General features: G+C 37.4%; 1 protein-coding gene across 5 annotated transcripts in view; it reads right to left on the reverse strand.

The window, feature by feature from the left end:
* Plppr1 (phospholipid phosphatase related 1) overlaps positions 1-16,692 on the reverse strand; it is a 275,350-nt gene that overhangs the window by 156,802 nt on the left and 101,856 nt on the right. For 2 of the 5 annotated variants that reach the window (XM_074051358.1, XM_074051359.1), the window contains exon 2: positions 3,012-3,070. The exons of the other annotated variants lie outside the window; for them this stretch is intronic. The gene's annotated coding sequence lies outside the window, so the exon portion shown is untranslated. The remainder of the gene's footprint in view (positions 1-3,011; positions 3,071-16,692) is intronic. 5 annotated transcript variants of the gene reach the window in all.

Raw genomic sequence — 16,692 nt, forward strand, 5'->3', positions numbered from 1 at the left:
AATTTTTCTGTGGACCTAAAAATTCCTCTAAAAATTAAGTTTATTAACTTCTACAAAATGGTTGTTTGAAATGGCCAGTTTTAATTATATTTAACTTTTGTTTTCATTCTCTTCTCTCTGTCTATTGTCACCCTTTGCATCTTGTCTGACCTCCTCCTCACTACATCGTGAGCCCTGGAAGGAAAGAAAACCACTGTCACAGAGCTCACCGGAGCACTGGGCGCTGTGCTGGGTATGCTGTGTCAGCTGCCTCCTTTAGTGCTCTCCATGTGCCACAAAGCAGGAAATACCACCCTCAAGTGACAGAGGATGGTTAATGCTCAGAGACTACAGAGAGATAATGCCTTACTTAGGATGACAAAGCTAAGAAGTACCAGTGCTAGGATTTGAACGTGTATATTTATTTACTTCAGAGTTCATGTGCTTTTCCTAGGCTGTCTCTATGAGGTTTGGTAGGGTTGGGGCTGACTTTCTTTATGAACTGTTGCCAGTTCTGTGTGCCTATACAATCTTCATTTAACAGATAGGAGGTTCCGCAACTCTGCTCTTTACCATTATCATTCATTATGACTCCTTACTTAATGTTTTCTATATTTTTTCCTGTTCCAAAAGGTGAGGAAATTATTTCACAATTTTAAAAAAAACCCTACGGGTTGCAAAATTAATTGTTTTGCCATGAGGCCTCTTGGGATGAATACATTCTAAAGACAGAGAACTGTGTTCACCACCATATGGAATGTTAGTCACTTTTGGCTGTTCCTCCAGATCCCTGGAAAGAAGCCAGCATCATTGTCTCCCATGCTGCGAGACCTATGAGAGCACACATTGCTGAAGTTAATGAGGGGTGTGTGCTTAGGGGAGAAAATGTCAACACTCCGTACTTCAAGAAATCATCATCACCAAGCACATGATGGGGAGAGAGAAGCTGCCTAGTCAGTCTCAGAAACTGGGCTACTGTTCTTTACCAACTAAAACCTTTTATATTTGTTTATTCTAGAGACCTTCAAAAATCAATCTTTTTTTTATTTTTGGATTTAGACTGAAAGAAAGAGAAATTCTCATTAACTATCTCTGTGATATTCACAGTGCTGGGTTAAGTACCTTTGTATTTAATCCTTACAACGATGATAGTGGCTATTTGAGGCCAGAAAATCTTGTGTTTGAATCCCAGCCTTGCCTCTCACTAGCTGCGTGACCACTGCTGAGTTGCTTCTCTCTTTGTCTTGATCTCCTTATTTGCAAAATAGTGGTTATAATACCTAGTTCATAGCACTGTGATGAGGAATAAGTAAAATAATATGTATATAGCATTTAGCCTGACACCCATTGTGTAGTAAATGTTCAAATTCATCTATCTATCTTCTTCATCATCATCATCATCATTTCTATGTATCATCTTCTATCTATCTTCTCTCTCTCTCATACACACACACACACACACACACACACACACACACACATCAGAGAGAGACAAAGACAGAGCCAGAGAGAGCAAGAGAGAATTTATTTTTGTCAGGTATAGCTCTAGTCTTTGGGGATAAAGCAGTAAATGAATCAGAACTCCCACCTTATGGATGTTTCACATTCAAAAATGTGCTTAAGATTTTTAACAACTCAGGGAATTATCAAGCAGTTACTACTGGCCTTAGTTTACAAATGAGAAAATTGAAGCATAGGAATTCATTTCTCCAAATTGCCTCAGTGGCAGGACCCTGTCCTAAATCCACAGCCTAAGTTCCATGACACCAGTTATATTGGGATGGACAAGGTGACAGTTGTTGTAAGATTGAATATTCATCACTTGGTTATGTATATGCATGAAGGATGGTCATTATAATTCACACACACAAACACACAGCCTCACATATTCTGTCTCTGTGCTACATCAGAAGCCTGAAACATGAGAAAAGCTCAGTCAGAGGACCTGGGTTGAAATCTTGACTCCTGCCACTTAGTTGATCCCATGTACTACATGTGAGTAACGTGATTTCTTGAACCTTTCTGCTAACCTACACCATGGGGATAAGGGTATACTCACAGGGCTATCTGGGTGGGTCAAATGAGGCATGGATGCTCAGGAACTTTGGAAACTCTAATAAATTATGGAAAGGTGTGTAATCATATGTCTATTCTAGAGCCATACAGTTTTCTTTCATTGCATCTTAGCCTCCAGGTATTTTCTAGAGGTGACACACACTAAAGCTATAACACTATTCTAGAGCATTTTCTTGATCAGCACACCCAGGGCTGCCATGTATGGTGAGCAGACCATATCTTGCACAAGGGCACCCAAATGGGTGGGGTATGCATAGCTAAAACACAGCTGCCTTTCTGCTCTCCATGCTGTGCACCCTAATACAGGGCCACCCCACCCAGAGGTACTGGCATCTTTTTCTAATATGTTCAAAGACATAATATGGGCTAACAGTGTCTCTGATTATTCTTTGTATACTATATCCTTTAATCTCTCCTTCTTCCATCAATTTCTACTTATTTCTTGTCCCTCCAACTTCCATTCCTTCTGACCTGTGCTCTGACTTTTCTTTCTCACCTGGCAGCATTTCTTTTTATCATCATTATTATTATTATTCATTTATTCACATGTGCATACATTGTTTGGGTCATTTCTCCCTCCTGCCCCCGTCCCCACCCTCTCTCCCCTCTCCCTCCCTTCCAGGCAGAATCTGTTCCACCTGGCAGCACTTCAAAACAACATTGTGTCTCTCTCTGTCAGTTACTTCTCTTCTTGCCTCCATGTATTTTCCGAACTCAATGTACTGAGCATCATCTGATCCCATATCTGCTCTCCATAAGAACTAAAGGGTGGGCTCAGCGAAAAGAGCATCTTAACTACAAATCAGAAGAGCTGGACATTGCCCCTAAGAACATTCAATATGCCCCTAACCATGCAATATGTCTTAAAAGAACACTACATGCTTTCACTCATGAATGTACATAAAGTTCTTAAAAGCAAACATTACAGATCAACTGCAATTCATAAAAACACTTACCTTGTTAATCAAAAATTGAATAGGAGGGACGGTTTATTTGAGAGAAGATTCCACAGTAACTAGATAAGTAAAAGCAGAGAAATAAGAAGCTTCACTAGGGTGACAGAAACAGCTTAAAGGCAGGGGGAAATAGGACATTTTTATGCAAGCCATGGAACTACATGGCATTAAATAGGACCAGCAGAGGAGAACCCATGAGTCATTTTTGTTCCCAAATTCTAATGTATCCAGTGTAACAGTGTATGATTTAATGAATATACATGCACTTACTCTCCCAACTCTAATTCTGACAGTCTAAGATCTTCATATGAATATTGTACATTTCCTCAGGACACCCCAGAGCAGTTTGCAACATGCAAGCAGTATGTCAGATTCGAGAGGGAAGAGGTTGGCGATAAATGGTTGAAAGAGAAGATAGGATAATTATTCTTTACTAATTCTGATTCACTTTCCACTAAGGACTGTGAGGGGAAGTGGAGGAAAGGAGAAGAGGAGGAGGGGAGGGTGAGAAAAGAACTCAGAAGTAATTTACACTCACTCAGAGGTGAAGAAGAATTAAACCTGTGAAAACAACACATATTAGAGAAATACTTAAGTCGCCATCACCTCAGTCACAGCTCACACTACCTGCTTTTGCATTTTATCTGCAGACTATCTTGCTGCCTCCCCTTTCTGACACAGCCATCTGGCTTATCTAAAATAAGCCACGGTTTGTGTTAACATACAGGATTTACCCTACTCCCCTGCTGCTCATTTCCTTATTGAGAACCTGTCAAGCAGACAGGGGCAGGAGGGGAAAACTCAAAAATGGAAATAACTACACAAGAATGTCATGGCAAACAGAGATTCCCAAAGGATGTCAGTCTAAGGCCTTTATCAGGAAAGAATGCCCACAGCATACATAGGATCCACGGGCCTTTCAGTGAAAGGTGATTCAGTGTAGGAGGACAACCTCTCTCTTATCTAATGACCTGTGTTATTCAGGAACACAATGCTGAAGAATACAAACTCCGGATGAGCAGATTTTAGGAGCGCCAGGGAGAGCAATCCTGGAAACTGCATTTAAGTAGATGATAAAAGTTCATTGATCTTGAAATGGTTGGTAAAAGAGAGAGAGAGAGAAAAAAAAGAAACACACTTTATAGGAAAAGAAAACAGGATTATTTAACTTGGCAGCAATAGAAATAAGAAGATCCTTAAGAGAAGAATTTGAAATCCTAGTAAATAAGTGCAGGGGATGTGATTCTGGGGAAAGCACTTTACCCTGGAAATCAGAACTTGCTTCTAAGCCAGCACCTTAATAATCAAATGTCCTGTTGAGGGCTCAGTGTTCCTGCTGGGGCTTGATGAGGTCTTTGGGTGACTCATGAGCCAACATTTGCTTCTTTCACTTTAAGGAATATGGGCAGAAAAGAAAAGGGCAACAATTAATCTATGAAGTTGGAAGCATGACCCTGGTGTAACCCATTAAGGGTTTGCCCAGTCCAGGTTCTTGGTGCTCTGATTCCTCAGGAAGTCAGGGTTGACGAGGTGGGCCTAACACCAGCTCTGACTAATCAGTAAGTGTGACCTGGTAAAGTCATTTTTTATGCCTCAATCATCTCATCTATAAAACAGGATGAATGTGAGCCAAGCCATATACTTGACTCTTTAGAGATCTTGTTACCTCCCATGCCACACCCAGCCTCAATTTTCACTATTCACAGATACGCACTGACTAAGCTGGGCAGGGGTATCATTCATGTCCTGGTCTCTTCCACAAATGCCATGCTTGGTATCACCATTTTCTCTTATTGGTCTCTTGAACTAGAATTTGAATCTACTCCTCTGCTTTCCATGTACTACACTCTCCATAAGTCATGTTCAGATTTTCTTTCTGATCAGTTGCAATTGATCAGATTTTCTGATTTTTCTTGTCCTTACAGAACACAACATATCACTTGCCACTGGGACTATATTATTGGATGCTGTCCTCAAATTATTTTCTATAACTTAAGCTTGTCCTTAAGTCTTAAACTTTTATCTTCTCTACAGAGCATCAAAAGTTAGTAAAGGCTTACAGAAATATAGTCAACGTGGCCTGAGAACCAATAAAAATTACTGGTGGATGCCAACTTCATCTTAGCAGTAGAAGGAAACTCCTGGACACTTCCTAGAACTCCAAACCTAAAGTTGAATTCAATTAGGTTGTTTGCAATCTGTGATTTCCTTGACTATCCTGACAATTAGTAATTCAAATATGCGAATATTCCAAATGCATCATGTATATCATCTCACTTAATGGTTAGAGCTACCAAATAGATGGTATTACTGATTCATTTTATAAATGGGGCATGAAATTATCAGCTTGCCTAAATGCACCTAGTAGTAAGGAGTGGAGTTGAAACTTGAATTCAGGTTGATTAAATTCAGAGCCTGGGTTTATGACCCCACAGTATACTACTATACAGTTCATATGTGTTTTTACTTTGATTTTATTTACTTCTTGACATGAATAAACTCAAGAATAGTAGGCATACACTATAGTCATCATTCTAGTATTGAACTTTCATGTTCTGCTGAGAACATAAACCAATAGTGATAGTCATTTATTGCTCACTTTATACCAGGCAATACACTAAGCTTTTGCATATGTCATATCATTTAATCCTCATGATCACCTAACTCTAGTCATGTAAGTATCACATAAATGCAACTATTATTCCTTCTTTACAGATTATGTAATTGGAGCTTAAGTTAAATACTTTAGTCAGTGATGAAAGGCTTTAAATAGTAAAACTATAATTCAAATTTAGCTCTACCTAATAGTGAAGGTCAAACTCAATCTTTTTGCTTTCCTGCTTTCTCATATTACTATAAATTGTGGTGCTTACCTGATTTGGTTATGTATAATTTTCTTTTATAGTGGACATAAAATCAGGGGGGAATAATTAAATCTAGGTTCTTGCCAGCAGTTGAACACTAAGTACAAGATGATTTCAAAAGCACATTTTTATAAGAAGACAGAGATCATGTTCAGCAAAGGGAGTATTGGGTGAATCAGAGTGAATGTTGATGGGAGAAATTCTATATATAGGGAAAGAAAAAAATGTTACTCCTCAGACTGTTACTCAAGCTTATCTTTCTATAACAGAGTTTCCTACTTGGAACCTGATTCCTAAGGGATTTCTATCACAGCTCAACACTAACTCAGCTGCACAGTTTTATAGCATGATTGAATCTATCTAGTGGCCAAATTTAGACATGAGAACACAAGCCATAATCCTTGCTTAATCATTCCAGACATAGAGGTATTTTGAAATTGAGGGGGCTGCATGCAGAGATTTCCTGAAAAGCTTGTGTAGAGATTAAGATCAATTAAGTTCCAGAATCTGAAAAAGAAGGGGATGACAAAACCCACAACTGTACTAGAATTCCCTAGCACATTCTCTTTTTTTAAAGAATTCATTTTTTAAAAGCACTTTTAGGTTCATAGAGAAATCAGGAAGAAGGTACAGAGATTTCCCACATATGTCCTGCCCAGTGCAGGCATAGCCTCCCACATTATCGACACCCCCATTTGTTAAAATCAATGAACCTACATTGACACATCATAATCACTCGAATTCCATAGCTTATATTAGGATTGCTTGGATATATGGATAAGGACATGTATTTGTTATTGGAGTATCATACAGAATATTTTCACTCCCCTAAAAATTCTTGGCATTCTGCCTACTCATCCTTCCTCAACCCTTAACCCCTGACAACCACTATCATATAGTTGAAATCATACAATATGTAGCCTTTTCAAATTGAATTATTTTATCTAGTAACATGCATTTAAGTTTTTCCAAGTCTTTAATGGCTTGATAGCTCACTTAAGTGCTGAATAATATTCCATTTTCTGGATGTACACAGTCTACTATCCATTCACTTACTGAACAGCATCTTGGTTGTTTCCAAACTTTGGTAAGTATGAATAAATCTGTAAAAGTCCAGATGCAGGTTTATTTGTGCAATTAAATTCATAACTTCTTTGGGCAAATACCATGGAGTGTTATTGTTGAATCATTGGTTAGAGTGGCTTAGTTTTGTCAGAAACTGCCAAACTGTCTTCCAAAGTGGAGGCACCATTTTGCATTCCCACCAGCAATGATTGAGTTCCTGTTGCTCCTTGCCAGCATTGGTGTTATCAGTGTTTCAGGCTTTGGCCATTCTAATAGGTGTATAGCCCAGATGCATTCTTTAGAGATTTGTACCCCACTCACTTCTAGAGACTTACTACTAGAAATTGATCTAAATCTTTTTATAGGTTTTTCAGGAATTCTCTGCATACAGCCTTCTCAGTTTCCAAACTGTTTTAAAAGCCACCACCATGTCATTAGATACTACTAAGTAACCAAATAATCTAGGAAAAATGTGGTTATGGAAAATCAGAATAATTCCAGTACAACCCAAACTTCTTTTCCTATACCAAATATTCGAAAAACAATAGCCAACACAGATGCAGTACTTGCTACAAGCCAGGTACCATTCTGAGCACTTTGCTTTAACTCATACCATGAGATCAACAGCTTATGAGGCAGGTACTGTTATCATCGCTATTTTGCAGTTGCAGAAACCGAGACAAAGTGAGGTTAAGTAATGTGTACTGGAGCCCACTCTTCATAAGTGGGAAGATAAAAATTAAGCCCAGGACAATTTCTTTCAAGATTCTTCATTATCTATTCCTCTAGAATTAAGTTCCCCATTTGAGAAATTAAGTCTATATGTTGACCTGTCTCAAAAAGACTGGAAAGTTAGCTAAGAAAGAGAAGACAGTGTTGCAAACCTTTCTCATCCATGAGCAGAGGCAGGTGTCCAAGTGAGAGCCATCCCCTAGCTGGCTAAGTAGATTCCCTCCTCAGGAAGAAGCCTCCAAACTCTGTTCCATCTAGCCTGCTTTCTGCCTCCACTCCCCAACAGACACTCTGAGCCCTCTATTGGCCTCTTAAAACCTGATGACCCCACAACAGATACAGCTGGGACCAAGGACATGGACTGCCTAAGAATTAGAGGTTTAACATTGGGCATTTGCCTGCATTTTTTTTTAATTCTGGCTCATGTTTTTAATAATATGAAAATATGTATTTTGGTAATACAAAGTGGCAATGCTAAGATTATGACTGCAAAAACTGTTTCAAAGTCACAATGAATTTTTGCCTAACATTAAAGAAATAAACAAATTTAGTGTTTTAATTGTGATAGAATCAATGCCTGAGATTGACAATGACATATTTGATATTTAAAAGCTGCCTACACTTCTTTTCAACAAAAATACTACTATGGTCACCCTCCTGAACTTAAAGGTTTTCAAATGTAACAGGGATCCTCCTCTTAAAAGAAATATTAATGGAAAAATTGAAGAGATCAGGTAATCTCACTTCTACACAGACATGATTATTCTACAGTGAGTTTACAGGAGCATTACAATAAGTAATTTTAAAATATAGCATGAAGGTTGGCCACTCTAACTCCTTTGATGCTTCTAGCTTTCCTAGCTCCAGCTGAAGGAGAAGGTGGGTAAAGTAAGGAGGGCTCTATACCATGACCCATACAAAGCAGATTCTCCACAAATTCATAGAGGACCTAGGAAACAACTGGTTACAAAAGCCACTCCCAAGAGTGCCCTTTATTGAAGGGGTGAACAAACCTCATTGTTACAGGCCTAGTACCATGCCACTCCATGAAATTAAATATTATTAAAAATCCTCTGAACTTAGATTCACAAACTCACCTTCCAGTGATTGGTATAAGGAGTTGCTCAGGACTTCAAAACAGATCTGCACTTCCAGAGCCACAGAGATTGGCACTTTGCAGGAGGCAAGCAAACCCTGTCTGGTTGGTCTTCATAAAATAACAATCTGTGTGCTATCCAGGTCAAACGTGTAGCAATTATGCCAATACCCAGCTAGCACACTGCATATATAAAGAACCTCCTTAAGAATTCACCATAATGGGAAACATTTCATTCTCAAAATTTTATTTTTCTCTTCTTCCTGTTATTGGTAGTTCTGAACGTTATTAGCACCACGCTCTAACCAACTGAGCTAACCAGCCAGCTACAGTTCTGAACGTTAGATTTCATCCCCCCCCATAAGGTCAAAAAGTATGTATCTGGCAATTTTTCTATTCTCATTTATGTGTGAATTTTTAAAATAAATGCAAAGATGTAAGTCAAAATGTTTCAGTGAACAAGTTTCAGTAGTTCTTCTTTATAATATGTGAGAGAATCCAAGCTCAGAAGGACAAGTATCACAAGTGTTTGCTCATGTGCAGAATCTAGATCTTAAAAAGAAAACAATATGACTCTATTGCAAAAAGGGAACTGTTTGGGAGGAGTAAGCAGGTAAATAGATGGATGGGGAAAGGAGAGGGTGCTGGGGGTGAATGCTATTGAATTTGATCAAAGTACATTATATGCATGTTGTAAATATCACAATGAGACCCCTTTATATAATTAATTTATGCTAATAACAATTTAAAGAAAGAAAGTTACTAAATTTTTCCAGACAATGACAGTATCTTTTAAAATAAATTTCTTTTCTTAATTTTACTGTTGTGCTTGGATAGAGGTTCACTGTGGTATTTACAAAAGTTCTTATAATATATCACATTTGAATTCATCCCCTCCACCATTTTCCTTTATTCCCCCCTCCCCATCCAAGAAATAGTTTCAACAGGTATCTTTTCTCCATTCCCATTCATGTGTGCACAGTATTTGTACCATATTCACCCTCTTACACCCTTTCCCCATGTCCTTCCCCCTCCTACTTGTATCAATACCCCCAGGCAGGATCTGTTCCTCCCTCCTGTTCTTTGATTTTGCGAGAGAAAGGAAAAAAAATGACAGTTTTGCTTGTTTAAGATATTTACACAGGGAATTTCCCTGTGGCACTTCTATTAATATATATATAATAGTCTGATTTGGTTCATTTCCTCTTTTTCTTTTTTCTAGTTTAGTCCCTTTCTTATGGTTGTTTCAACCAGTTTAAAAATTCTGTATTCATTCTTGTATAGAGAGTACAATAACCATATTCACCTTAACTTCCTTCTTTTACCCTTCCCTTCTCATTTGTGACCTCCCCAAGGCATATCCTGTTTTTCAAAATATTATTACATTTGTATTAGGTCAATACTCTGCATATGAGAAAAAACATGTGGCTTTTGATCTTCTGAACCTAACTAACTTCACTTAAGATGATGTTCTCCAGTTCCATACATTTACCTGCAAATGACAAAATTTCATTCTTCTTTGTGACTGAACAGAATTCTATTGTATATAAATACCACATTTTCTTAATCCATTCATCAGTAGTGGGGCTCTTGGCTGTTTCCATAACTTAGCTATTGTGAATAGTGCTTCAATAAACATGGGTGTGCAGTTGCCTTTGTTGTAACCTGACTTACATTCCTTTGGGTATATCCTTAGGAGTGAAATTGCTGGATCATATGGCAGTTCTATTTTTAGTTTTTTAAGGAGCCTCCATGCTGTTTTCCATAGTGGTTTTACTAGCTTACATTCCACCAGCACTGTGTGAGGTTTCCTTTTTCTCCACATCCTCACCAGCATTTGTTGTTTGTGTTCTTGAAAGTAACCTTTCCAACAGGAGTGAGGTAGAATCTTAACATAGTTTTAATTTGCAGGGATGTTGAGCAGTTTTTCATGTGTTTTTTAGTCATTTGGATTTCTTCTTTTGAGAGAGTTCTGTTCAGTTCTTTTGCCCATTTCTTCACTGGGTCATTGAATTTGGGGGCATTTATTTTTTTGAGCTTCCTGTGTATTCTGGTTATCAAACTCTCATCAGATGTATAGCTGGCAAAGATTTTCTCCCATTCTGTGGGCAGCTTCAATTTAGAGATCATTTCTTTTGCTGTGCAGAAGCTTTTTAATTTCATGTAGTCCCATTTTTCAATCCTTTCTCTTAGCTGCTGAGCCATTTGAGTTCTATTGAGGAAAACATTGCATATGCCTATTAACTCCAGAGTATTCCCTGCTTTTTCCCATACTAGAGTCAAAGTTTCAGGTCTTATATTGAGGTGTTTAATCCACTTTTAGCTGGTACTTGCATATGGTGAAAGACATGGGTCTAGTTTCAGTTTCCTGCAGTCAGATATCCAGTCTTCCCAGCAGCATTTGTTAAAGAGGCTATCTTTTCTCCATCATATGTTTTTGGCACTTTTGTCAAAAATCGGGTGGGTGTGTAGACTCATATTTGTGTCTTCTGTTCTGTTCCACTGGTTTGTGCCAGTATCATGCTGCTTTCATTGCTGTGGCTCTGTTTGAAGTCTGGTACTGGGATATCTCTAGCATTGCTCTTTATGCCTGGGCTATTCCCAGTGCTTCCAAATGAACTTAGGGTTGATTATTCAATCTCTGTGATGAATGCCACTGGAATTTTGATGGGAATCTCATTGAACATGTAGATTGCTTTTGGCAATGCAACCATTTTCACTATGTTGATTCTACCAATCCATGAGCATGGGAGATGTTTGCATCTTCTGTCATCTTCTCCAATCTCTTTCTTCAATAGTTTATAATTTTCCCTGTAGAGATCTTTAAAATCTTTTGTTAAGTTTATTCCCAGGTATTTTATTTTTTTGAGGTTATTGTAAATGGAATGATTTTCCTATATTGAAATAAATAAATTTCTTACTGATGGCAAATAAATGGTGTCTGTTACATTTTTATCATTTAGTAGATCCCATTCATTTGCTATACTTTTCTAAGTGAGTTGACCTACATGTAAGCACATATTTTTAATGTTGTCTGTCTTCTGTGCTATTTATAAGTTTGCTATTAAAGTACACTAAACCATTAAAAATACCATTAAGGTCAAGTTACATAACATATTTATCATTAACTACACATATGGCATCAAGAATAAAAAGGAATGTAGAAGTCATGCACATACATACATATTCTTGAAATTATTTCTAATATCAATATAGTTATTCTTTGTTCACACAAGAATTTTTTTTTATTATTGTTGTACTGGGGGTACATTGTGACATTTACCAAAGTTCTTACAATATATCATTGCTGAATTCACCTCCTCCATCATTTTCCTTTATCTGGCCTCCCTCCACAGTCCAGGAATAGTTTCAATCAGTCTCATTTTTCCACTTTCATACATGAGTACAAAATATTTCCACCATATTCACTACCCTACATCCTTCCCTTATATCATTCCCCCTCCTACTGATGCCAACCCCCAGACAGGATCTGTTTTACTTTACTTTCTCGTTCTCCACTTTTGAAAAAAGACATCTTGAAAAAAGATAACCATATAGGGAGTTTCACTGTGGCATTTCCATGTATATATGTATTATAACCCGAGTTGGCTCATCCACTCTATTTTACATGAGAAAATTTTATGTGTGTGCTGTTATCTATAGTATATACATGTATAAACTCAAGCTTATAGCAGTTTAATAATTTGTCTAGGGCTTAATGTATCAACAGTAAGTGCCAGAGCTCACATTTAAAATCAGACCTTTCAAGATCAAACCCCATAATCTTTCAAGTCCTTCTTGACCACTCTATCAATTCCCACTTCACCCTGACACACATTCTCTATGTCATCCTATTCTCCACTTGGAATATCAAACATATTTACACACATTCTGCCACCTCAGCTTTGAACAATTGATAAAGAATGAAGTGGTCGAGGCCCAGAAGTGATTTTGAATTATTTATATTTTCAAGTATAACTGTTCTTTTTGCTTCTTTATGCTTAGTAACTGGTTGAGAATCAATAAAAAATAACTCAAACACAGAAAATTCTCAGTAAATTTGTGCTAGTTTCATAAAAATGGGTTCTTAGCAATATATAATACCATATATAAGTAATAACTACTATTTATGAAGTACCAGACTTGTTACTTAATTCAATTTTTTAAATATTTCTCTGAGGTTGATATATTATTAGTTCTGTTTTATAGAGGAGGAATAGGGCACTGAGTAGCTTTCCCAGGGTTGTGCAGCTGGTAAGTGGCAAAGAGCTTTGATCCCAAAGTTCGGTGTGCTCAATGTCACCTTTCATACTGTTCTCAAAGGAGAAGCTTCTTACTAAGGAAGCACAAAGGCAGTGGAATACTGATGGGAAAATACTGAATGAAGAATAGTTTCAGTGAATCTTTGAATATTTTGCTTTTCTTTTCAGCATCAAGAGATACAGTTAGAAAATTAGACATATTTATAGTGTAAATCTGATAGCCCTAAATCATCAAAATGCAATTATTGAGTAGATTCGTCCCTCAAACAGTTTCATCATTGCCTTTCATGATTTGCTGCTTTCTGCTCTTCCATTCCCAGCCAACTACACTATATGCTATCACAATAAATTAGTCTGCATTTCCTAGAATGTTACATAAATGTAATCATACAGTATATAATCTTTGTTGTTTAGATTTTATAACCACTATAATTATTTTGAGATTCATCCATTTATTGTTTGTATCAATAGTTTGTACCTTTTCATTGCTATCACTGAGTAGTACTCAGTATACACCACAATTTTTTGTCCATTCGCTTGTAGATGTATAGATACTTTGGTTGTGTCTAGTTTAGAGCTGTTACAAATAAAGCTACTATGAACATTTGAGTACAAGTTTTTGTTTCACTTCTGCATTAATTTCACTCAGATAAATACCTAGGGGTGGGATGGTTGGGTCACTGGCAGAGTACTACAGAGCCATCTCCTTCCAAATCTCTCAGCAGAAAAGTCTGTTGACTAGGTCTATTACATGGATTTAGACAAAGAATGGATAGCTATTTCATATCTGGGGAGATGCCACAGGTTAGCTTGGGCACACCAACAGAACAAATGCCACCTCATGTCATATTAAGCCTGCACTTGCTCAGTACCAAATGCAGAATTTGAAAAGATTTCTGGCTTACCATGCCTTTGAAGAAACAATTGAAACTGTGTTTGACATTCAATACACTGTCTGTTATAGATGAATGAAATGATACAAGGGTTTGACATGAGTAAATAAGATGGTCAAAGCATCTCTGAGGAAAAAATATTTCTATTCACTTTAAAAAACAAGCACTCTTCCTTTTAAGAAAATATCTTCTCTGAATATAGACAAAAAACTATAAGGATAGGTTGTGAAGATCACTGGAAGTGGGGCTTTTCTTCCTTAGAGTTTCATTATAACTGGATATACTGGCTGGTGTTCCAATATAAGCCACAGATGTCTTGGTTCCTCAATACTACATGTCACATCTTTTCTTTGATGTATCCTTAGACACAACACCCAGGTTCTCCCCAAACCAAAATTTCCCAGTATCCCAAAGTGCTTATTTTTTTCAAGATCTCACAAAAATCTCTGAACTACTCTTTATAGAAATTCTGTCAACCTTAATCCCCACTTACACTTCAAAGTCCAGTATTCCCTATTATCATATTACCCAATGATTACCATATTAATTCTTCCCACTCCTGATCTACTTCTCATCTTTCATCTTGAAATGATCTTCCCATTACTTACTTGATTTTACTGCCTTCATGTATCCCCTTCCTTCTGAACTCTGGACTCCCTACCATCCTATGAGCAGTCATCCATCACTGGGCACATTATATTTATGCTAACCTGCAGTTACTTTTATTAGCAGGACCAGGTCATTTGCTTTCAAATCCAGGAGGACTAAGCATACAGATGTTCTGCTTCTTGGCACTTGAAGCAGAAGGCTTCAAGTGACTAACTTATAGATAGAGCTATACTGTGGTTTGAACATGATTTGTGCGTCTGTCTCTGTCTCCAGCACACACAAAGGTTCATATTTGGGGAACTTGGTCCCTAGGGTGGAAGTATTGGAAGATGGTAGAAATTTTTAAATGTGGGGCCTAGAGGGAGACCCTTAGGTCAATTGTAACATGCCCTCAAAAAGAGCTGTGGGAATCCCTATGAATTCCTTTCTCTCTCTGTCTTCCTATCTGTCTGGTGATGTGACAACTCACTCCTGCATGTGTTTCCAATTATTACAATTCCCATCAGGTGATACAGCCAGAGGTGACACCATGCCGTTTGCACTTTTAGCCTCCAAAACTGTGAGCTAAATAAACCTCTTTATAAGTTAGCCTGTTTCAGTATTTTATTATGGTCACAAAAAGCTGACTAATACAAGCTCCTCAATATTCCTAGCTTGGGAGGCAACTTCTATATTTACAATGTTCGGTCTCAATTTTAAAGCATAGAACCCTATTTAGAATTTTGGAAACAGAGAGATATATTGATTTGGCTTATTAGGGGAACCATCTATGGCAAAATCCTTGAAGCTTCAGGAATATTATTAATTCCTTGGCATACCAGGCAGACACTAAATTCAGGCAAAGAATGCTTTATGAAGCCCCCACACATGATAGTTAAGACAAAGCCATTTATATTAAATGTCACAATTTGCAATTCTGAAAACATATATAAATGAATATGGATGTAGCTCCTCTGGATGGAAGTGAAAGACACCAGACTTCAAGAGTAGCCAGTTGCTAACTAGGTATTAGTAGGAAGAATGTATGGGAAGCAGTATATAAGAGCATACAAAGGGCAATGGCACCAATTCAGAGTTTTTGCTGGGTCAGTTTTAGAACGGACTACTTTTCATATAGATCTTTACTTGTTCACAATAAATTTAATTAATTGGATCTATTGATTCTAATTAGGTAGAAGACTGAACACTAAGGCAAATGTTTGTGACTCTATAACTTACAGAACACACTTATTCAAGAGTGTTTTTATTTTGTTTTAAATTAATTATCTACTTTAAAGCTTGCAGGAATTTTAAAATTTAATTTATTTTTCCTCATCTATTAAGGAAAAGAATTAAGCTCAAAGTAGTTTCCACCTTGACAAAATGAGAATCATAACAGTGTTCTTGTGAGATATAAAACTGTTGGTACAATGATAGGCACAAAGCAAATACAATTAGTTGTTTGCTAGTAATATTATTAAAGCCAACAGTTGTAGACAATGTCAGTGTTTGCAAAACAAAAGGAAGATGAATGGGTTTTAAAATGCCTGGAAAAGGTATATATCTTTATGATGTATGACAGTGTTCCTGTGGTGAGATTAGCCTGTAGTGACAGATCAGGGAAGACTGCCAGATACAAATCCTTGTTATGGCTCAGATTCTTCTCCTGCAAACTCCCTCTCTGCACATTCAAAGAAAATTGCAGGAGCTAACCTGAAAAACAATTGAATACAAAGCGAGTTTTCATGTCTGTTTTTATGTAAGGGAAATAAATACCAAAAGACTGACTGTTGGATGTGCTCCGGCTTTCCAGGAAGCATGTTCCTTGGGATGACTCTGACCTCTTAGCTCTTCAAACCACAAATTAATGGAACCACATAACCACATTGTCATGTCCACATTTTAATCAGTCCTCAAATGGCTTGCTCAGTCTATATGTCATATCTAAAAAAGAGGAGACAGACTCAGCCAGCATCATAGCATCACATCATAGCATCATAAGGTAAAATCTCCTATCTTCTGGAAGAATTCATTGCTCTTACATAGCCAGTTATAAAGTCCTTCCAACTCTAATAAATCAAAGATGGCCAATTATTTTTACCCTTTATGGGTACCACATCCACTCCCGTTGTGGACATCAAGTGTGAGAACTGACTGATTGCACACATGTTCCACAGTGAA

The sequence above is a fragment of the Castor canadensis genome, chromosome 13 (assembly GCF_047511655.1).
Source record: "Castor canadensis chromosome 13, mCasCan1.hap1v2, whole genome shotgun sequence".
Taxonomy (NCBI): Eukaryota; Metazoa; Chordata; class Mammalia; order Rodentia; family Castoridae; genus Castor; species Castor canadensis.